Below are 25,088 nucleotides of genomic sequence, written 5' to 3' on the forward strand. Positions count from 1 at the left end.
GAAGGACCTCTTAGAAAATAGTTTCCGGCATTTACACACATCAAAAAATGTTTAGCATCACCCTGGTTCCCAGAACTCCTGAAGATTGACATTGACTGTGGGTATTGCATCACAGACACAGTCCCTTTGACTGTTCAGAGATGTCACTGAACCCACCCAAGGATGTAAACAACCATGAGCAGTGCCTATTAGAAGGAGGGGGTCTGACAGCCGATCAGTTCCAGTCATTCCACAGGGAAGGAGGTACACGGCTCATGTTGTCTGTAGTTCAATCATGCCTAGACGGTCAATACCACGATTTGATTGCATCCGTATTGTTACTTTGTGACGGGAAGGGCTCTCAACAAGGGAAGTGTCCAGACGTCTCAGAGTGAACCAAAGTGATTTAATTCAGACATGGAGGAGGTACAAGAGACAGGAACTGTCGATGACATGATGCCTCGCTCAGCCCGCCCAAGGGCTACTACTGCAGTGGATGACTGCTACGTACTGATTATAGCTCGGAGGAACCCTGACAGCAACACCACCAGCCTGCTTCAGCTACAGGATGTCATGTTACGACTCAAACTGTGCACAATTACGCTGCATCATGCGTAACTTCACTCCTGACACCCATGGCAAGGTCCATCTTTGCAACCATGACACCATGCAGCATGGTACAGATGGGCCCAACAACATGGTGAATGGACCATTCAGGATTGGCATCATGTTCTCTTCACCGATGAGTCTCGCATATGCCTTCAACCAAACAATCATCGGACACATGTTTGGAGGCAACCCAGTAGGCTGAACACGTCAGACACACTGTCCAGCGAGTGCAGCAAGGTGGAGGTTCCCTGCTGGTTTGAGGTGGCTTTATGTGGGGCTGATGTATGCCACTGGTCATGGAAAGCTCCATAACGGCTGTACAATATGTGAATGCCATCCTCCATCTGATAGTGCAACCAAATCGGCAGCATACTGGCCAGGCATTCATCTTCATGGACGACAATTCGCGACCCCATCGTGCACATCTTGCGAATGACTTCCTTCAGGATAACGACATTGCTCGACTATAGTGGCCTCCATGTTCTCCAGACATGAACTTATCAAACATGCCTGGGATAGACTGAAAAGGACTGTTTATAGATGACGTGACCCACCAACCAGTCTGAGTGATCTACGCTGAATCACCGTTGAGGAGTGGAACAATCCGGACCAACAGTGCCTTGATGAACTTGTGGATAGTATGCCATGACGAATAGAGGCATGCATCAATGCAAGAGGACATGCTACTGGGTATTAGAAGTACTGGTGTGTACAGTAATCTGGACCCCCACCTCTGAAGGTCTCGCTGTATGGTGGTATGACATGCAATGTGTGGTTTTCATGAGCAATAAAAAGGGCAGTAATGATGTTTATGTTGATCTCTATTCCAATTGTCTGTACAGGCACCGGAACTCTTGGAACTGAGGTGATGCAAAACTTTTTTTGATGTGTATATTTGAAGACCGGCAGAAATTCTGGGACAAGTGCATCACTTTCATGGGAGACTACTTTGAGAAGGACCATCAAAATTATGAGGATGAGTAAAGGTATGTTGTCAAAAACAAATTATGAACATTCTTTATTGAACAGCCCTCGTATATCAGTAATATCAGTCTGTATTCACTTTGCCCAGCTAAAACTTCAAGCAACTGTGCGTTCCAGTACAAAAATGTGGAAGATTCCTTCTGTTTATGAGTCTTATTAGTTTTCGTTTTGAAACCCTTAATAAACAACACAGTCTTTTGTTTCACAATAAGGTCAGTATTGATTGTGTATATTACCTCTCAGAAAAGTTGCTAGGAGAAGGATAAGCAAAATAAAAAGTTGGGCAATTTCATCTCAAATCATACAGGACATGTCAATTCATGATCATGAATTTCTCTGAAAAAATGTGTATTAGATCTCTGTATTATATACATTAAGAAATAAAAGATTTTATTTTTGTCTTGGTTTTTGTAAATGGTACAATCCATTGAAAAATGTGTATTTTGTAAATAACTCTAAAAAAAAGGATGATGACGTAGCAGATGTTTTGCTTTAATGCTGCCTCTTTAACTCTTCAGATTTAGTTGACAGTCTCTCTCTCTCTCTCTCTCTCTCTCTCTCTCTCTCTCTCTCTCTTATGGGATATCGTTTTTTACAAATTTAAGAAGAAAATACAAAAATTTTAATTTTTTCTACTTAAAAATTGTTTTCCTAGTTTGGAAAGTCTCAGAATACTAATCTTCTTGTTACATTACCAAATGCAACTGGTATATTTATAAACAATACCTTTTCTGCTCCAGCTATCTGTATTATGCAAATATTTGTTACTAAACATTTAAAAAATTACATTTTTACTAGTTTTTATGAATTATTCACTGGAAAACACCCATCACAAAACATGAAAATGACACAATATATTTTTTGGTTAACTTGTTAGTAGTTACTGCAATCAAAGTAAAAATATTTTTCTGTGTAAAGTGTTAGAAATTTTTGAGCAATACTGTTTCCAGCTCTCTTCTGTTTATAACAAATGAGTGAGCACTTGCTCATCAATCATTCTGCATAGAGTTTTGTTTTTGGGTTGAATTTTTTGTTAAGTGAAATGTCAGTGAGGAAATACGGTGGTGAAAGGGTGAGATTTGTGGGCTATGGAAAAAGACACAAGAAGATGGTGTTTAAGTAAATTGAAAAACACTTCACAATTGTTGGAAATCTGTGAGAGGTTTTACAGAAATATCTTGGCCCTCAAGCAACTGTGTTACCACCACACCAATTGAGAAGTTGCTATACTCACTACAACAGGAAATTCAGTAATATCCCACCTGAACTATAACTCTCACTAGAATGTGGAACTGAAAAAGACAGTGCAGATCTTTATATTCTTGGGTTTCATGAAGTTGCAATGTGTTGAATGTTAGCATTTCCGTTGTAGGCCCTATATATCCTCCCTTAAATGCCCAAGCAAGATATGAATCACAAGAAGCAAATGGTATGTATAAAGAAAAGTGGAAGAACTTGAAACAAGTTTTACACAAGCAACAACTGCAAAACTTTGTGAAATGTATAATGTAGATGCACTTGTGCAGAACCTTGTTTCACAACCTGAACACTGCTATCTCGACTGACAAGGTACAATTACTGATACTGGTACCAGGTAGCCACTCCAGGCAGCAGATACAGAAATACGTACCCACTTCCTCACATTATTTAATTTCAAGAGCTCATTAAATAAATAACAAAAAAGGTATTTGAGCATGCCCAGATTCCTACTGTGGAAGTCCATTGCAAGATGTGCTGTTGCTCTGGAATATTACGTAAATGATGACGAAGATTACAGCAGGCAAAGTCCTAATCAGGCTGATGCTGTCTGTGTTAGTGAAAATGGTTAAAAAGGTATACGACAAGATCAGTAAGAGATGCATATCTTCTAATGAAAAAGGAGACTGGTTTCACAAAATTCTACTCCTTGTGACCAAAATGGGTAAAATGGCAGCCAATGAAGGGACTATGCACATATATTTACTGCACTAATTTGAAACTTACTTGTTTCACCATAAGTAGTGTCACAGGGAAGAAGTACGCAGAGATGGAGCTGATGCTTTTGCATACATGTCAAGAGCTTCTAGATAAATGTTGGTTACAGGAGTGTGCAGTTGTCCTAGTGCTGAAGGGATGACTGTTGAAGCATTACACCTTCAGGATACTGACAATGATTTAACCTATGCCTTGTGGGACAGAGGAGAGTTGGTCTAGAATACAGTGGAGCTTGTGAGGTTTGTTGCAGAGGCTAGGCATTGAGTCATGAAAGGAGTAGTTCATCATCACATTCACAGGATTCAGAGACAGACCATAGCAGAAGTAAAGTCAGCCACATCTCCGAATACATTTTGACTTTGCTGACAACTGGTCCATTTCTTTGTAGAATGAAGTTCAAAGTTACCACTGGAACACATCACAAATGTCAATATTTACATGTGTTGCTCACTATTTTGGAACATCACATTGATTTGCTATTGTCAAGTGACGATCTCATTCATGACAGTGCACATACGTGCTGTGCTGTCAGCATGATAATGATGACAATCATCTAGAAGTCACCCCCCCCCCCCCTGCGGGTTCGGGGGTTAGAATAAGCCCGCGGTATTCCTGCCTGTCGTAAGAGGCGACTAAAAGGAGTCTCAAATGTTTCGGCCTTATGTGATGGTCCCCTCTCAGGTTTGACCTCCATCTTTCTAAATTATTCCGAAGAGCGAGCCAATTGGGGAAGGGCGCCTTACATGGTGCACTGTATCCGCCGTGCAATTAGACCTTTAGCCGGCTTTCTCATCGTTGCAATGGTGTCCCGCTCGTTTTCCATCTCTTGGGCGATTACCACGCTGCACTCTGCAGTGTTTCTTTTAACTGCGACGACGACCTTGGACAGTTTTGCACCTAAGATCCAGCACGGTAGCCAGTCCGTTGTGGTGGGGCCACCATGTACCCTCTTGGTTGTAGCCCCCTGACAACACAGGGATCGCTCTACTGATGCCTGCGCCGTTAACTCCCCACGTATGCCAAGGAGTAGATGCCCATCTCCTTGGGGCATCAGGACTCCCGGCAATGGCCGTCCTGCCAGGTGGCTATTCTGTGGCTGGGTGGCGCCCGTGGGGAGGGCCCTTGGTCGGAGTAGGTGGCATCAGGGCGGATGACCCGCAATGAAGCGTGGTACATCATCTCTCGCTGGTGGGCCTCCACCAGCAGTCTCTAAGCGATCAAGGTCTAACCTCAACGGGAAGAAATTTGATCAGAGATCGTTTCCCTCCCTAGCTACTCCATGGGAGGAACGTCTTGCTAAAGAAGGCAGTGGAGAATGTTCACCCCGGTACCTCGTGTGTACGCGGGTTGATGGAGAATCGTTTATGTCAACCAAGCCCCAGTTTTTTGTGGAGCATTTAGAGGACAAGTTCGGGGAGGTGGAGGGCTTGTCCAAAATGCGCTCTGGGTCGGTTCTCATCAAAACAGCATCCTCTGCCCAGTCACGGAGGTTGCTCACTTGTGACAAGTTGGGTGATGTTTCCGTCACCATCACTCCCCATAAAAGTTTAAACATGGTTCAGGGTATTATATTCCACAGGGACCTTCTTCTGCAGTCCGACGATGAACTACGCGCCAGCCTAGAACGACGAGGTGTTCACTTCGTCCGGCGCGTCCATCGGGGTCCGAGGGATAACCAGGTAGCCACCGGTGCCTTCATCTTGGCCTTTGAGGGTGATGTCTTACCCGAAAAGGTTAAGGTGATGGTTTACCGTTGTGATGTGAAGCCGTATATCCCTCCTCCGATGCGGTGTTTTAAATGCTGGAAGTCCGGGCACATGTCATCTCGGTGTACTTCCAGCATCACGTGTCGGGATTGTGGACGTCCTTCGCATCCTGATACTCCATGTGCCCCGCCTCCTATCTGTGTTAACTGCGGAGAACACCATTCCCCCTGCTCACCGGACTGTAGGATCTTCCAGAAAGAACGGAAGATAATGGAATATAAAACCCTGGACCGCCTGACGTACTCTGAGGCTCGGCGGAAATATGAGAGACTCCATCCTGTGCCAATGACGTCAACGTACGCCGCTGCTGCTACGACGGTTCTTCCATCTCCTGTGTCGTCCCATACGGTTGGTTCTATGATTGGTCAGCATCCAAAACCCCCCTTGCTTGTGGGGGGCACTTCACACCCTGTTGCTCCTGCTCCATCTTCTCCAGGAGCAACACCCTCAAAACCATCGGGGACATCAGCTCCCCCTTCCCAGCCGGAGAAGCGTAAGACTTCTTCGGCTACTCTCGCCAGGAAGGGATCCCTTGGGGACCTCCCTTCGCAAGTCCCGACCAGTGGAAAAGCGGACGCCCGCAAGTGCTTGAAACAACCGCCAGTCCCTGGTCGTCGGGCCTCGCGGTCGTCGTCTGTCCCTGAGACTGACCCAGTGAAGCCCATGAAGCCTGAACCACCGAAGGCACAGCGCGACAAGCAGAAAAAGAAGAAAGTCCCCAAGACCAACGATATTGCGGTGGCACCCATCCCACCGCTTCCTACAAGCTCTGCCTCTGAAGACGAGGTGGAGATTCTGGCGTCCGCTGAGGACCTCGCTCTTGCCGGTCCCTCGGACGCAATGGATGGCATTTGCACGGGTGCTCCATCGGAGGCAGCAGGTGACCCAGTGGCGTAATCTGCCTTCCCAGTCCCGTCACGCCTTTCCCAGCCATGGACAACACCATCCTCCAGTGGAACTGCAGCGGTTTCTTCCACCATCTAGCTGAGCTCCGCCAACTTATCAGCCTTCACACTTTCTTCTGCATTGCTCTCCAGGAAACATGGTTTCCAGCAATGCGAAACCCCGCCCTCCGTGGCTATCGGGGTTATTATAAGAACCGAGCAGCTTCTGAAAGGGTGTCTGGTGGCGTCTGCATATATGTCCTTCACACTCTGCACAGCGAGTCTGTCCCTCTCCAGACGCCTTTAGAGGCTGTCGCTGTACGCCGTGTGGACGCCACAGGCTGTTACCGTCTGCAGTCTTTACATTCCACCGGGTGGTGATGTCTCGCAGCATGTCCTGGCTGCACTGGTCGCCCAATTGCCGCCACCTTTCTTGCTATTGGGCGACTTCAACGCCCATAACCCTCTGTGGGGTGGGTCAGTGGCAACAGGTCGAGGCGCCATCGTTGAGCACTTATTGTCGCAGCTCGATCTCTCGCTGTTAAATGATGGTGCCTTCACACACTTCAGTGTGGCGCATGGCACCTACTCCGCCATTGACCTTTCAATCTGTAGCCATAGCCTCTTACCGTCTGTCTAATGGAGTGTGCATGACGACCTGTGTGGTAGTGACCACTTTCCGATATTTTTGTCACTACCACGGCGCCACTCTTCTGGACGCCCTAGCAGATGGGCTATGAATAAGGCTGACTGGGACTTGTTCTCCTCCACTGCCGCTTTTGAGCCTCTCTCTACTGGTGACATTGATGCGGTGGTTCAATCGGTCACCACCGGCATCGTTACTGCCGCCGAATCAGCCATTCCCCGTTCCTCTGGGTCCCCTCGGCGGCGGACTGTGCCTTGGTGGTCGCCTGAGATCGCTGAAGCGATTAAAGATCGCCGGCGGGCGCTCCAGCGTCACAAGCGACATCCCTCCATCGACCACCTTATCGCCTTCAAACGGTTGCGTGCGCGGGCCCGCCTCCTTATCCGCCAAGGCAAGAAGGAGTGCTGGGAGCGGTATGTATCCACCATTGGCCTCCATGTCACTCCATCGCAGGTCTGGGCCAAGATTCGACGCGTCTACGGCTATCGGACCCCTGCCAGCTTCCCTGCGCTCTCACTGAATGGAGCAGTTTGTACTGACTCCGACGTCATCGCAAATCGCTTAGCAGAGCATTTTGCTATGAGTTCCGCCTCTGCGAATTACCCCCAGGCCTTCCGCTCCATTAAAGAGCGGATGGAACGTCAGAGCCTTTCGTTTCGCACCAACCACCCAGAATCTTACAATGCTCCATTTAGTGAGTGGGAATTTCGCAGTGCCCTAGCTGCTTGCCCTGATACCGCTCCTGGGCCAGATGGCATCCACTGTCAGATGCTGAAACACCTTTCAGTGGACTGCCAGCGGCGCCTTCTCGATCTTTACAACCGTCTTTGGGTCGAGGGGGAGTTTCCGTCGCAATGGCAGGAAGGCATTGTCATCCCCGTTTTGAAACCTGGAAAGAACCCTCTGGAGGTGGACAGCTACCGTCCCATTAGCCTCACCAACGTTCTTTGCAAGTTGCTTGAACGGATGGTGAGCCGGCGCTTGAATTGGGTACTGGAGTCTCGGGGCCTTCTGGCTCCGTCTCAGGGTGGGTTCCGTAAAGGCCGCTCCGCCACCGACAATCTGGTGAGCCTGGAGTCGGCCATCCGTACTGCCTTTGCCCGCCATCAGCACCTGGTCGCTGTCTTTTTCGACATGCGGAAGGCGTACGATACGACATGGCGTCATCACATCCTTTCTACGCTTCATGGATGGGGTCTTCGGGGTCCTCTGCCGATTTTTATCCGCAATTTTCTGTCGTGTCGTACCTTCCGCGTGCAAGTCGCGGCCTCGTATAGTTCCTCCCACGTCCAGGAGAACGGTGTGCCACAGGGTTCTGTTTTAAGTGTCTGTCTGTTTTTAATAGCCATTAACGGGCTTGCTGCGGCCGTGGGAAATTCTGTCTCCGCTTCCCTGTATGCTGACGACTTTTGCCTTTACTACAGCTCTACTGGCATTGCAGCTGTTGAACGTCAGCTACAGGGCGCTATCCGTAAGGCGCAGTCTTGGGCTGTAACGCATGGGTTTCAGTTTTCGGCAGCCAAGACCTGCGTTATGCATTTCTGCCGGCGACGTACTGTCCACCCGGAGCCGCAGCTTTCTCTTAACGGCGAACTTCTTTCGGTGGTGGAATCACACAGGTTTTTGGGGGTGGTTTTCGATGCCCGGTTGACTTGGCTGCCTCATATTCGGCAGCTCAAACAGGCGTGTTGGCGGCATCTCAATGCACTGCGATGTTTGAGCCACACCCGCTGGGGCGCCGACCGCTCTACCCTGTTACGGCTCTACCAGGCGTTAATCCAGTCCCGTCTGGATTATGGGTGCCTGGCATATGGCTCAGCATCCCCGTCTGCGTTGCGGGTGCTGGACCCAATTCTCCACAGCGGGATACGCCTTGCCACTGGTGCTTTCCGCACCAGCCCTGTGGACAGCTTACTAGTGGAGGCAGGTGTCCCTCCACTGCGGTTCCGACGCCAACAATTACTGGCTGCTTATGCTGCCCATGTTTTTAGCTTGCCCGGGCATCCAAATTACCGTGTGCTGTTCCCACAGTCGGTCGTCCATCTGCCAGAGCGTCGGCCCCGGTCGGATTGTCCGATCGCCGTACGCGTCAAGGAGCTTCTCTCCGGGCTTGGGCTTGTCCCTGTTCCACCTCCTTTCCGGGCACCTCTGCGTACACCCCCGTGGTGCGTTCCTCGCCCTTGCCTTCAGCTAGACTTGGCACAGGGCTCGAAGGACTCAGTCCCTCCAGAGGCCTTCCGCCGCCGCTTTTATTCCATCCTGGCCACGTATCAGGGCTCTGGCATTGTTTACACCGACGGCTCGATGGTTGCTGGTCGAGTCGGTTATGCGCTCACTCTAGGGGACCATTCCGAACAACGTTCCTTGCCGGCTGGCTGCAGCGTTTACACTGCTGAGCTGGTCGCCATCTTTCGAGCCGTAGAGTATATACGCTCCTGCTCAGGTGAGTCCTTCGTTATCTGTAGCGATTCCCTGAGCAGTTTACGAGCTCTCGACCAGTGTTTTCCTCGTTCCCGTCTGGTGGTGGCTATCCAGGAGTCCCTGTCTACTCTTGACCGTTGCGGCCGCTCTGTGGTCTTTGTTTGGACCCCAGGCCATGTTGGGATCCCCGGGAATGAGAATGTTGACCGTCTGGCGAAAGAGGCCACGAGTACATCATCTCTTGATGTTGGCCTCCCGGAGACTGATTTGCGGGCAGTCTTCCGCCACAAAATTTTGGCGCTATGGGCCGATGAATGGCGCGAACTGACGACGCGCAATAAACTCCGTGCTGTCAAGGAGACGACAGCTGTGTGGCGGTCATCCCTGCGAGCCACTCGCAGGGACTCAGTAGTTCTTTGCCGGCTCCGCATTGGCCACTCCCGGCTGACACACAGTTATTTACTGCGCCGGGAGGATCCTCCTCTATGTCGCTGTGGGGCGGCTTTGACGGTGGCCCACATTTTGATGGCCTGCCCCCTTTTAGCTGTGGTCAGGCAGACATTTAGGCTGCCTGATACGCTCCCTGCCCTTTTAACAGACGACTCCACACTGGCTGACTTAGTTTTACGTTTTATTCGGGCAGGGGGCTTTTATCATTTAATCTGAGTGTTTCTATTTTATGTTATTGTTTTGTGTTGATTCTGGCCTTTGGCCTATGCTTTTAAACTGATTTTTTAACGTGTTCCTAAGTGGTTGGCTTTTCCTTTTTTTATTTCTATGGTCGGCCAACCACCGTCACACTCTGTGTGGTTTTAGTTCGTTTTGTCTTGTCTTTGTCTCAGTTTCTCTTGTTCTGTATCGTCTGTGTTCTATTCTGTTCCTCGTTTTTATTCTCTGTGGGTGTTCTTTGTCTTTGGAAAAAGGGACCGACGACCGTAGCAGTCTGGTCCCTTTGATCCCCCAAACCAACCAACCAATCTAGAAGTCATACATTTCCTAAACGGGTGTAAGCGACTGATAGTGCAGCATCTCGTTTTAAAAATCGCTTTCAATTTTATGAGCTTGGGAACACTATACAGGAATTATTTTCAGCAAAAGTCGTGGAGAGAGTGCATGTGATTGGGTAGGAGGTATCTGTAAATGTCATGCAGCAAGATTTATCTCCAGCATGAAGCTGTTGATGCTATAGGAGATCCTTTTGGATTTGTGAAGACCACATCAAAATTACTACAAAACGCAAAACTCTTAGTTCTAAATGAAAATACTGTAGCGGAATTTTGTTTTAAAAAGGGACAAGAGTGATCCACTATGAAACTGGTGGTATGAATTCAGTCAAGTCACTATTGGGTTGCATCCTGGAGTGGCATATTCATGAAATACAGTTTGCAGAGGCCTCAGTATACCTTAGAGGACTTGTGAGCAAGTTCATTTCTTGTATGTATCACACTCTCTGGTGGGCTAGAGAGATAATTAGTGTCTCTCATGATCTGCAAGATGTAACAGTCTCCTTTCTGACACTTCATGGTCTGGCAAATTTTTCAAATGGCTGTCATCAACAGGTCAGTGTGCAGTTCCCATTTACCAAGTACTGCTCTTGTTGGATCATCCTCGTCCATATGCAAATTCATATCGGGTATACAATTTCAGTGAGGAGCAGACTTAAAAAACAAATGAACTCTTTTTCAAAAGTGTGGTGTTGATTGTTACAGTGTAGGCAATTTTAATTCATGGAAGAAGGAAGATTGTGACAGAAGACAATAGCAATTTACAAACAATACCAGAAACAAAACAATGCATATATGAGGTTCATTCAAGTGAAACCTGGTCAGTGCACCTACCTTTGCCTTACACGTGACTGCACCACGTAACTGGCAGTCTGCAGCTTGTGGTCACGTTCTCGCTTCCCGAGCACAGGGTCCCGGGTTCGATTTCCGGCGGGGTCAGGGATTTTCACCTGCCTCAAGATGACTGGGTGTTTGTGTTGTCCTCATCATTTCATCATCATTCATAAAAGTGGCGAGTTTGTACTGAGCAAAGGTTGGGAATTGTATGGGTGCTGATAACTGCACAATTGAGCGCCCTACAAACCAAACATCATCATCGCGTAACTATGGGTATGGTGGCGCCATCTCGTGGTGGAGAGACTGACGTGTGCACATCGTTCGATGTTGGATACTGCCAGTGTGGTTTCACGCCGAAGAGAAGATGGTCACACAAGTTATCGTCCACTGCCAAACATGCAGGTGAGTAAGCAGGAACAATGAGGAGTGATTCGATTTTTGGCAGCAGAGGGAGTTGGAGGCCATGAAATGGAGGCTGTGTATGGTGAGTACAGTCTGAGTTGTTCAAGTATTGTGGAATGGTGCAAACGATTCCTTGAGGGGCGCGAGTCACTAAATGACGACGCTCGTCCTGGACAGGCTCATCGTGTCATCACACAGGAAATGGTTGCAGAAGTGAATGCTTTAGCCTTGGACAACCACAGAATAACCGTGGACAAAATTCATCAATTACTGGGTATTTGCGTTGATACCGCCCACACTATAATGCATCAACACTAGAAACTTTCGAAAAATCTGTGCGCAGTGGGTTCCCCACCGACTGACCGCCGAACAGTGTATAATCGAATGGTGCTGTCTTTGAGTCATCTGCAACATTATCATGAGGAGGAATACGGCTTTCTGTCACATATTGTCACAGATGACGAAACATGGTGTCACCATTTTGAAGCAGAAAGCAAGTGTCAGAGCAAGCAGTGGAATCATGTGACTTCATTACCTCCAAAGAAATAAGAGGCCATGCACACCAGTTCTGATAAGGTCCTGATGTCCTTCTTTTTTGACCACAAGGGCCGCTGCTTGTCAAGTTCCTGGAACAGGGAACTACCATCAATTCCCAGTGTTATCAAGCCAGTTTACAGAACCTTAGATGAGCCATCAAGTGGAAACACTGAGGCATGTTCTCCAGTGGTGTTATCCTTCTGAATGATAATGCTTTCCCACACACGGGCATTGTGGTGAAGACAACATTGCAGCAGCAGCTTTGGTGGGAAACGCTGGAACATCCACTGTACAGTCCCGACCTTTCACCGTGTGACTTTCATGTGTTTGGACCTTTAAAACAGGCTATTCTCAGACATCGATTCGCAATGGACGATGAAGTGCGTGACTGCGTCGAGGCCTGGATCCGACAGCAGCCTACTAGCTTCAAGGATGGAATCGACCTACTAGTGTCGCAATGGGATAAATGTGGCAACAGTTTTGGCGACTATTTTTGAGTATGTGTGCTATGTATAACTAAATTTTTGAGTTAAAAATATCATTACCGTGACTTTATACTAGTGACTGGGTTTTATTTGAATGTCCCTTATACAAAGCTTTTTTCTATATCTAATTTTTTTTTAATAAAATGCTTGAACAAAGTAAAAATTGTTTCCCCATTCATTTATAAGGTTGTGAAATAGTTATTTTGATTAAGATATACCAGTTTTGCATTACATTAACTCAGCATCAGTAATCAACTTAAATTTTTAAGTGTCCAGGATCCTTTAATCTCGAGAGTAGCACCACAAGATATTGCCAACTTAGATTTTACCTTCCATAAGTACAATGACCAACATTCCTTGTAATTTTTAGAATATTCAGGATGAGAGTTTCAGGGAAAATAATGTATAAAGATTTTCAGATTTTCTCATCTTTATGTAGAAATGTGTCGGTAATACAAGTATTTCAGGCCTTAATATGATAGCTGACAATTAGCAGGCTTTTCACTTTTATCATTTCTCAAAGCAGTTAGCAACCTGTGACTTCATATTTTCAAAACATAATTTTGAAATTTGCTAAAAGTTGCTAAGTTTCATAGTCAATTTTTCCAGATTAAAGATGAAAAAAAGCTCAGAAGTGTGTATGTAGTAATCATGTTGGTAGTCTACATCTATATCTACATCTACATCCATACTTCGCAAGCCACCTGACGGTGTGTGGCGGAGGGTACCCTGAGTACCTCTATCGGTTCTCCCTTCTATTCCAGTCCCGTGTTGTTCGTGTAAAGAAAGATTGTCGGTATGCTTCTGTGTGGGCTCTAATCTCTCTGATCTTATCCTCACAGTCTCTTCGCGAGATATACGTAGGAGGGAGCAATATACTGCTTGACTCTTCGGTGAAGGTATGTTCTCGAAACTTTAACAAAAGCCCGTACCGAGCTACTGAGCATCTCTCCTGCAGAGTCTTCCACTGGAGTTTATCTATCATCTCCGTAATGCTTTCGCGATTACTAAATGATCCTGTAACGAAGCGCGCTGCTCTCCATTGGATCTTCTCTATCTCTTCTATCAACCCTATCTGGTACAGATCCCACACTGCTGAGCAGTATTCAAGCAGTGGGCGAACAAGCGTACTGTAACCTACTTCCTTTATTTTTGGATTGCATTTCCTTAGGATTCTTCCAATGAATCTCAGTCTGGCACTGCTTTACTGACGATCAACTTTATATGATCATTCCATTTTAAATCACTCCTAGTGCGTACTCCCAGATAATTTATGGAATTAACTGCTTCCAGTTGCTGACCTGCTATTTTGTAGCTAAATGATAAGGGATCTATCTTTCTATGTATTCGCAGCACATTACACTTGTCTACATTGAGATTCAATTGCCATTCCCTGCACCATGTGTCAATTCGCTGCAGATCCTCCTGCATTTCAGTACAATTTTCCATTGTTACAACCTCTCGATACACCACAGCATCATCTGCAAAAAGCCTCAGTGAACTTCCAATGTCATCCACCAGGTCATTTATGTATATTGTGAATAGCAACGGTCCTATGACACTCCCTGCGGCACACCTGAAATCACTCTTACTTCGGAAGACTTCTCTCCATTGAGAATAACATGTTGCGTTCTGTTATCTAGGAACTCCTCAATCCAATCACACAATTGGTCTGATAGTCCATATGCTCTTACTTTGTTCATTAAACAAGGTTAATATTCAGATCTATATCACTTGTTTTTTATAGGATTTTTTTAAAATTTTAGTTTTTGAGATGTGTCATGTGGAACTTCAACAAATTTTTATTTTTATTTTTTTTATCCCCCCCAGAAAACTTTGGAAGAGTGATGTGACACATTCACTCTTAACCTGTATGATTTGAAATGAAATCGCCCAGTTATGAATTCCAGCGCCAGTATTCTCTGCATTCTATTGGTCCCCAGGCTGGGCCTGGTAGGTCCAATGGACTCTCAATAATGTGAACTCAGTACTCCACATGATTGTTCTCTTTGCTTTATTGCAATGAAGAGTGGTGGGGGTCTCATTGATATGTCCTATACCACAAGGCAGCTAGGAATTCCTATTACAGTGGGGAAAATTTTTGGCCAAGCATCATGCTGATGAAGCAGGCTTATGTTGAGGAGTAACATCTTCACACAAATTACTGTTGTGGAATGTGGCACAGATCTCCATACTTGTCAGCCGGTTATATTTGGATTTTTGCCAGTGTATGTATCATTTGTATTCAAAAACAACTATATTTTTCAGGAGTGGAGTTAGTGTGTTGAAAAGAGTAAAAGCATCCATACACAACAGCAGTCTGTCCAGTCAGGCTTCTTCATCCACCAACAGCCGAGAAATATTTTTGTTCAGTATCTGTTTTTATAGTAACATTTGATATGGGAACATTTAATGTGGTATCTTCATTCCACACAAATAAAGGGCTGAAAGGACAGGCTTCTGGTTTATAGTTCATCATTATGCTCACTGGGCAACCCCTTTGCTTACATACAAGCAATCCTAGCCAGTCTCTTGACTCATTATTTGCTAGGAAGTTCTTCCATCCAGTAATTTACTGATAGGAAACTGTTAACAAGTAAGCAGTAATTACTACAATATTGACAAAATATTCACAGGTGAATTGGTGGATGTTAGTGTCCAACAGGCACTAAATTTTGGGAAGCTACCACGTTGCCACAATTAGGTGTGCTGATTAACTGTCCACATGAAAGTCAGCGCAGCACATTTTTTCCTTTCCTCCCTTCGTCCGATTCACAATTCCATTCTCTTGTCTGCCCCCTCCATCCCCTGCCCCACTCCCCCCTCTGACATATTGCTCCATCCCAAGTTTGCAGCTAGGTATGCATGCTGGTGACATCTCTGCTGTTATCCACCAACACCCGAAGTCAGTTTGCGCTTTGGTACCTCCTCCCTCTTCTTAATGAGACTGATTGCAAGTGCCCAGGTCCTACTAGGTATGCAGCTGCTGTCACAATTTATCAGCAGCACTCTCACTGAAATTGCAGTTGATTCCTTAATGATACCATCCAAGAAATTAAACATATATGTGTCAGAACATTAGTACGGTCATAATCCATTCTGTGTAATTCCGATAGGCAATGTTCCATGAGTGCCAACTTATTAGGCTGCAGCAATCTAGTGTGCCGTTGGTGTCCTTGGCAATTATGTTAGAGTACAACACAAATGTCTGGAATGTTCATGGAATCACTATTAATAGAATTTACAAACTGTGGGATCAAGCTCTATTATGCTGGATCTACATGTTTCCATTGAGAATTTGTGTTTGGGGAGGGGGGAGTGTAGAAACACCACCAAATATACCTGATCTGTTCACATATCATTACACCGTTGACTATGGAAGATACTGCATTTCATCCCATCTGAACATTTCTTATTCAGAATTAGGGACAAGGTGGAAAACCTAGTCGAGTCTGAGAAATTTTAGCACTGGCATTAGTAATGATAAAGACAAATCAATGTAAATAAAATATATGTTATTACATGTTATAAGAAAAAGTTGAACAAAAAGTTAAGTAAAGGAATCAGATGCAATTACAATTAGGTGAATAAATGAACCGAATTTTCAGAATGTTACATTCTTCTGCATCTACATCCATGAATGCAAACCACTGTGAAGTGTATAGCAGAGGTTACTTTCTGTTGTATCAGTTACCAATGGCTTCTTCTCATTCCATTCACATATGGAACTCAAGAAGAGTGATTGTCTAAACACCTCTGTGCAGGCTGTAATTAGTTCAGTCGTGTCATTTCACAGTATGTAGAGAGTTGTAGGGTATTCCTAGACTCTTGGAACTTTGTAAATAGGCTTTCTCGGGATAGTTTGCATGTATCTTAAAGCATTTGCCAGATCAGTGTCTTCAGTATCTCCATGACACACTCTGATGAATCAAACAAACCTATGGCCATTTTTGCTGTCCTTCTCTGTACGCTTTCAATATCCTCTCTTAGTCCTATTTGGTACATGTCCCATATACTTAAACAATATTCTAGGATGGGTCATACGAGTGTTTTGTTGTTGTTGTTGTTGTTGTTGTTGTTGTATTACAGGGTTTTCAAAATTATTATAGTGGTTTTAAGGCTTTGTAGCATTTATTACATTCAGCACACAGTTACAAATAATACATCAAATGAAAGAGCATTTCAAACAGTTTTTCTTACAAGTGAGTACCATTTTCTCACTCATCAAGTTGATAGGCAAATTCTTCCGAAACTTTGATCAGAGCGTCTGGAGTAATTATTGCGACAGTCCTGTTTCAATAGTGTGTAGATCATCTGATAGTGGAGACATATATACATGATCCTTTATGAACTACGAAAGGTAAAAATCACGTGGCATCATATCGTGTGTGAATGTAGATGTCATGCAATACAGTCTCTGTCATCCCGCCCCTTGCAGGCCAATCCAGTTGTCGGGTACAACATCGTCATGTAATGAGTTATGCCAGTGAGGTGGCACACCCTCTTGCTCCAAATAAGTTCCATGGTTCATCTTCTTCCAATTGAAGAAAGAGTCATAATTGTAGTGCATCAAGATACAAAACACCATTTACAGTTGCTTCACTGATAAAGAAAGGCTCATAAACTTTCCAGTGGGATATGGCATGAAAAAAATCCAATTTAGGAGAAACTCGTTGCAACTCATGAGGATTTGCCAGATGTGCCCATTATGTGTGTTCACATTTCTACTTAGATGAAATGTTGATTCATCACTGAAGACAACATAATTCAGAAAATCTTCATATCACTCAGCAACATTTAGCTTAGAAGTTGGCACATAAACCATAGTCTGTAGGTTTTAGTGTTTGTAACAACTATAAATGATAAGGACATGGTTATAAGTGTGTCCTTCAAAGTATCCATACAGATGTTGCTGAAATTGCTAATTCATGACTAACCCTCCAAACTGATTTTGTAGTACTAAGCATGAAAGACTCACACTTGTTGAGCACATTCTTCTGTCACTCCATACTCTTCCCTTTGCGCAGAAGTTTATAAACAAAACTGTTAGAGTTGCTCTGTAATTTGATGTATTATTTATACGTATTAGTTGAATGTAATAAATGCTACAAAGCCTTAAAACCTGTATATTCATTTTGGGACATCCTGTATTATTATGGTCAACATATTCCATTTCAGATCCCTACAACACCCTGGTATTTGTGTGAGTTGACCAACTCCAATTTTGATACATTGATACTGTAGTCGTAGGATACTATCTTTTTGCTTTGTGAAGTGCACAGTTTTACATTTCTCAAAATTTAAAATAAACAGCCAATCTTAAATATGTCAGGAATCCCGGGCTCACAGAGGATAGTGAGATAAAACTCAACACTGTTAGAAAAGGTCAAATTCAGTAAGTACCAATCCTTATTCAGAGTATCAAATAAAATTAATAAAAAGTCTTAGATGATCTAGAAACTGAGGAAACCACAGGCATAAGGACAAGGAATAGTATAAGTAAAATTCTTCTGTAAACAAGTTGTTGCAAGTATCAGATGATAAAACTAAACTTAATTTCAAGAGAATTACAACATTTTGTCAGAGCAAGAGAATTAAGATCAAACAATATTATATATTTCACTAAATAGATAAGGCTATTCAGAAACATTTATGAAGATATCTCAAAAAGTATAATGAGTGAATCGTAAGGATTGTCTGAAGAAGGCAAAGAGCATGCTCTTCCGCTGGTTGGATGCAACATCCCATCAATCAGGATACTAGATTACATCTCTAACGTAGAGGCAGACCATACTTAAGGTGTACAGAGATTTCTTTAATTATATTTATATTTGATGTAGTAAAACATGAAGTCATGTACGAAAGTGTGTAGGTATGTTTCTAGTATGTAGCTATTAGTGGGTAAAACCATTTGAAACACAGATAAAGTTAAACACCTGTGAGGTTAGCAGAATTATTCACACAAATGTGCATTAAAGGGGAAGATTTACAAACCTATAGGCTTTTTAGTCTTTTGTCGCTGTGAAATGTCATGGTGTTGCATGAAGTCTCACTTGCCGCAGCAGCCCAACTTGCCATGATGTGAAACAAATTATGCAACAAATTGCACCCAAGATTAACCATGAACCATTTGTTAACAGACTTGAATCAATTTCTACACTGCTGCATTATTGTCACCAGCCTCAGTAAAGGTTACCAATCTCACTTCGACATGCAAGTCAGGTCTAATTTTGTCACTACTCCAAAACCAATAATTGAAGCCCTATAGCTATCCATTTGCATTCAAGAGTATTAGGAGACCTGGCAACTGGACAGGAAAATATATACCACTAACAGTCAGTACAATGTTTCCAACTGATATCTGCCAAATTACACCAATAATCTCCACAATGATAACACAGGATAAAAGTTCAAAGTCCATTGTTAAGAAGTCTCACAAGAACACAACATGAAGTTTCGATAGAAACAAATACAATTTCATTGACTTCAGTTAAGTTTCAATTAAACCTAACGAAGTACATCACTTTCACTAAACAACATCTCCAGCTAGCTAATAGCACCACACTCTAATATAAGGAATCTTTCTACTGACATGTATGACCACTAAATTGCAACACATTTCTTTTTTAAAAAAAAAAAAAATAAAAAAAAAAAACACACACACACACATTGGAAAGAATTCCACATGTGCATATGGAAACATGCTTTTTGGGTAGGCTTTTATTACAAGTAACTTTGTTGCGTACAAATGGAAATGGAAATGTCGTGTGACGAGGGCCTCCCGTCGGGTAGACCGTTCGCCTGGTGCAAGTCTTTCGATTTGACGCCACTTCGGCGACTTGCGCGTCGATGGGGATGAAATGATGATGATTAGGACAACACAACACCCAGTCCCTGAGCGGAGAAAATCTCCGACCCAGCCGGGAATCGAACCTGGGCCCTTTGGATTGACAGTCTGTCGCGCTGACCACTCAGCTACCGGGGGCGTACAAAGGACACTAACACACTAAAATAGCACCTTTTCCTTAGAGGGCACCCAACTTGCTTTCTATATCCAAGAGGGTTGCCAGTCGACTCCTCAGTTCCGCAAACTGCGAGCAGCTCCACCAAATTGTTTTAACTTTTTGGCTTCACAACCAGTTAGCCTCAGGAGAAGAAAGCAGGCGTTTTCAGTGGCCATTACGTGCTCCCATTGGTGCCACCTCTCTGCAAAATGTTGCTTCCTGCCAGAATTTCTTGCAAATTTATTTCCAACAGGTGCTAGAAAACACCTACTGTCAAGAAGAAGATGGTAGCCCTTAATTCAGCATAGTAGGCCCTGCTCATAAGCCAGTTAGGTGGACAATGGAAAGACCAATCTCTCATCCCCAGTTTGAACAAAACAGCCTTCCACCAGTTGTTGGGAACGAGCTGTGTCGTCCCCAATAATCGAGAGGATGACTCCACAGCAAGGCCAGGAATGATATCTTACAACTGGTGTATAAGGTGTTTATCCATTTTTAACAGTCTGTCTGAGAAACATATTAGACTTCTACCAGCAGAATAAACAACTTGGTTTCTGAAATGAATGCCATATAATGGACTACCTAAGGTGATCAGATGATGGGAATACCCCAGTATATTCCATTTAGTTATAGACTCAGTACATAATGTTGAATGAGAGAAAAGGTAAAGAGTTGAGAAAGGAATTAGGTATGATGACCGCCTGAATTAAAAAAATTTAGAGTGATATGATGATCTACCCGTTAAAGACATATAATCTTATGTTAAAGGTTTGACACAGTATTTGATACAGTATTACAGGTAGAAGCTGTGTAAGTGTCGTCAGGCATCACAATGCATTGTGTGCAAATGCTCAGACTGTATTCATCCAGTATTTAAGAATGAGAACACTTAACGACTTCCTGGCAGTATACATATAATCTCAAACCTGTAGGAAACTTTTTCTTGCTGACACCTCCACAAAATGATGAAAGGAAAAAAGTCAGTTGCGTACTACATTTTCATTGTTCATGCAGTCAAACTCTTATTTGCAAAATATTTTTCAGTACATCAGTGACCAACACAATGTCTCTTATGCAGACTCCGTAGCATGCAACACAATTATCTGTTTATCTATGAACAAGGAAGTGTGCCAGAAGGCTTTACTCTGTGAAAACACCCCATTGGCAGAAGTTTTGCAAGTAGCACAATCTTTTGAAGTTTCATGGGCAATGGGTGACCAAATTGAAGCGTGAGGTGATGTGACAAGGTGTGCCTGGAAGGATGACAGATAGCTTGTGCAAGGAAAATGCAGTGGCAGCAGTAAACATGTGGCCCGGCGCTGAGTAGACCAAGGCCAGCCCAAGCAGCCATGACCGCCACAGTGCCAGCATCAGCGTTCTCTGTTTCTGTCTTGTCCTTTCTGTTTTGTCCAGCATGAACATTCGATGTGCCCTAAGTGCTGGGCTACTTGTAATGCTTGCCAGAAGAAAGACCACATTGCCTCTGTGTCATTCACTGAAGGTTGCTCAGGATAGGGACATGGACGTAAACTGTGTGACATCAACGCTTTTGACTTCTCCCAAGTTGTTTATCAAGTTAAGTATTTGTCGCCAAGTACTCCAGTTACAGGTCAACACAGCGATGTTATTGAATTCTCAAACCTATGGAAATTTAGGCGGAAGCTGGTCATTTACAACAAACAGCACATTGTACTGTTGGGAAAATGTACAACATCTTCCTCTACAAATCAGTGGTTCGTTTCGTTCCTTTTTTCTGGTTGCTGATGTTGGTGTGGAGAACTTGTTCAGGATGGACACATTTCAGACATTTGGATTTTGTGTCACTGACGCAGTTCATCTTGTGTCCATTCAGGTACCGTATTCTCAGTTGGAAACACTGTGTGAGGAGTTTTCGGACTTGTTTTTGGAAGGTATAGGGTATGCGACTAATTTCTCTGCTGATATTTCTTTGAAAATCATGGCCCAGCCTCTTTTTTGTCATGTGCATCGTATTCCTGTCACCCTGAAAGATCAAGTGAAAGCAGAATTGGAAAGACTTCAATCTCTAGTGGTGGTGCAACCTGTTATAGCTAGTGAATGGTCATCTCTACTGCTTGTAGTTCATAAGCCATCAGGGAAACTTTGCCTCTGTGGCGACTTCAATACTACTGTCAATGCGCAGGAACTGTATGTGAAAATATCAGGTGACCAATACTTTTCTAAAATTGATTTGTCCGAAGCAAGTCTGCAGGTTCCTGTGGATGAAGAGCCTCAGTAATTTCAGGTTTTGAATACTCTTCTAGGTCTCTATCAATATTTGTGCCTTCCTTTTGATGTTGCTAGTGTCCCTGCTATTTTTCGATGATTTTTACAGCAGTTGGCTATGCGTGTCCCTGGTTGCATTAATTATATGGATGATATTGTTGTTATGGGCTCCTCCACAGCTGATCACATTAAAAATTTGCACACTTCGTTTTCTGTCTTACAGTCCACAGGCTTACAGTGTAACCTCGCCAAATCTCAGTTTTTCCAACCTTCTATTGTTAATTTGGGATTCAAGGTCTTGTGGGATGGGGTTTGTCCTCTGTGAGACCACATCCTTGCTGTTATGTCTATGCCTTGCCCCTCTTCCATGAAGGAGCTTCAGACCTTCATAGGGAAGATAGCCCACTACCTTAAATTTCTGCTGGGAACAACCACATTCATCCAACTGTTGCATGCCTTGTTAAGCAAGAATGTACCATTTTGCTGGAGCCCAGATCGCATATGTGCTTTTCAAATGTTCGAATACAAACTACTCTTGGCCCCTTGTGTTGCTATGCTCTCTCTGGATGAGCACATAGTTTTGGCGATGATGCCTCAAAGTACAGCCTCTGCGCGGTCATAGCACACCAGTAAGCTGACGGCTCTGAATGACCTGTTGCTTTTGCCTGTAAATCTCTCACTCTGGCCCAGCAGCATTACCCTCAGGTGGTGAGAAAGAGGGTCTTGCCATAGTCTGTGCTCACCAGAACTTTCGTACTTTTTTTGTATAGCTCCAAGTTGCCCTTTGTTACTGACCATAAAACCTTAGTTCCTTATTTAATCCTCATACTTCCTTGCCTGACAAGGCAGCACACCGCGTACAACACTGGGCACTGTTCTTGCCTCACTACAATTATGAAATCCATTTTCGACCAACTTCTAAACATGCCTATGTGGACGTGTTGTCCCGCCTTCCTCTGGGTCCTGATCCCAAGAGTAGTTTGTAAGCTTTGCTTACAACTTGATATTGAAACGCGGGCCATGGTCAAGGATTTCCCAATTATGAGCTCGTACACAGCAGCTACCGTTGCTACCAACACGGTTCTCCGCCAGGTGGTTCAGTTCGTTCAGCGGGTGGCTAGATGAATTGCTGGATCAGGCTTTGGACTCCCAGCACAACTATTTTTCCTTATAGTATTGCCTCTCCATCAGGGAGTTTGCAACACTAAACTGTTAGCTAGGAAAAATGTTTTTTTGGCCAGGGATTGATGATGAAATTGTCCATTTTGTCGCAGCTTGTGAGCTTCATGCCCAACAGGTAGCTCCCAGGGCGTCTCTGCCCCCCTTTCCTGCTCCACACTAGCCATGGGGACACTTTCGTGTAGACGTTGTGGGTCTCATCTTGAGTTCCTATTGGCTCTTGGCTGTGGATGCATCTGCCTGGTTTCCTTACATTCTCTGGTGTGTGTCGATATCGGCTGAGATCACAATTCGTACACTGTTCAAAGTTGTGTGTATTGAGGGGTTGCCTTGTACCCTAGTTCCTAATAACAGGCCCCATTTCATTTCTCACACATTTCAGTTTTGTTCCCATTACAGTGTTTGTCATGTTACGGCTCCACTGTTCCATTATCAATCAAGTGATGAGGCGGAATGAATAGTGTGTTTGTTCAGATCCCAAATGAAAAAGTTGGTTGTGGATTCTTCCCTGGGGTTCCAGCTTCCCAGCACCTGTTGCTGGTTCATCTTGGGCGTTGGGTCCGTTGCCCTAGCCTGCAGTTCTGGTCGGGTTGCCTCCACTGGCCCCCTTGCTATCATCACCTCAGCGATCATTGCCAGTGGGTCCAGCCCCTTGTCCTTCACATTGGGATGTGCCTGCTGGTGACGACAAAGAGATGGCAATGGCACTCTCCTCCTGGTGCTGTTGTCGGGGTGCTGCACGAGCCCACTGTCCTGAGTGTGTCACCTTCGCACATTCCGGCCCTATGCTTTGGTGCCTGCCCAGCAGTTTGTCCCTCCCCCACCATTGGCACTGGCTGCCATTGCACCGGATCCAATGAATGTGCCTCTGGTCGGGCTGCCAGCGTCTTCTCTGTTTGGGTGCCCTCTTTGTATGAGGAAGAGGTGTGCTGTATCCTGCTACAAATGCATGTGAGTGTCAGTGCACCGAGCATAGTGTCGCCATGCATATGTATCAGCACAGGCCAACTGCATCAGGATGGGCCGCCCACTGGAAGCTACATGTAGGAACCGTGCATACGGCACCGTCTCCATTGCACCTTTTACCAGCGACTAGCACCTATATACTTCCGGAGCAGCATTGATTCGCTCTCACTGTGTTCTCTTAGTTTGTACTGCTCACATCATTTGTTCCGTGTATTGCTTACACTGCACCTTCTGTACGATTCTCTTGTCTCCTTACATATGAAATCATGAGCGGCTTATTTCCTTTATTACTTGGTTACTATACAGACGCCCTGAATAAAAGTGATTTCATATAATTACTATGGCCATTGCATCCTTCCAATAGTATTTGGCTTGCATACAGATAGCTGAAGTGATGAGCATTCTTGTAATTTCTGCCCTCTCTCTGATATGTGGAATACTTTATGCAGCAATTGGTTGCTTTATTAGCATTTTTGCTTTTTTTGTGACATTTGTAGTTGTCCCTTCTACCTATGTCTCCTTGTATTGCGTGCTGACAGCAGGATTGGTGATTTTTTTCTGCCCAGTACACTTATATAAATTGTCATTCATTGTCATCTCATCTCATGCAACAAGTGGACGAAATTCTGTTGTCTTCCAATTTTCAAAATTCTCCTGGACTCTAATTTTATCATTATCATGGTATACTATGTACTGTTACAGTTTTTCTCCTTTGTCCACAATCTACATCCACAGATGTAATCCATAAGCCACTACACAGAGCACACTGAAGAGTTCCTTGCTTCATTAGTAACAGTGTTCTGCCCTACTCCATTCACATAGTGAGTAAGGAAAAAAAGCTCTGTTGCTCACCTGTTCTCATCTTATTCTCGCAATGGAAAATAAATGATGGTGGCAGCGAAATGGTTACACAGTCTTCATGGAATACAGGCTGTCTAAATAAGCCCAGCAGATTTTTGCATAAACTATGTCATTTTCCTCATTAAGAAAACCAATTAAGTTTCCTGAGAATCTCCGTTACTCTTTCGCATGGACTATAGTGACCTGCTATTTTCCTGCAGCACATCTTTGATTTCATTCGGTGTTTGTTGACATGCTTACTTGATAAGTGTCATATATTTGGCATATTATATATTTATACTGTGATGAAATTTTAATGACATGCCG

General features: G+C 44.4%; 1 protein-coding gene across 5 annotated transcripts in view; it reads left to right on the forward strand.

Moving 5' to 3' along the window:
• LOC126203200 (lebercilin) overlaps nt 1-25,088 on the forward strand; it is a 201,566-nt gene that overhangs the window by 157,052 nt on the left and 19,426 nt on the right. Inside the window, exon 9 of one of the 5 annotated variants that reach the window (XR_007540240.1) lies at nt 1,431-1,574. The exons of the other annotated variants lie outside the window; for them this stretch is intronic. The gene's annotated coding sequence lies outside the window, so the exon portion shown is untranslated. The remainder of the gene's footprint in view (nt 1-1,430; nt 1,575-25,088) is intronic. 5 annotated transcript variants of the gene reach the window in all.

This window comes from Schistocerca nitens, chromosome 9 (genome assembly GCF_023898315.1).
Source record: "Schistocerca nitens isolate TAMUIC-IGC-003100 chromosome 9, iqSchNite1.1, whole genome shotgun sequence".
NCBI lineage: Eukaryota > Metazoa > Arthropoda > Insecta > Orthoptera > Acrididae > Schistocerca > Schistocerca nitens.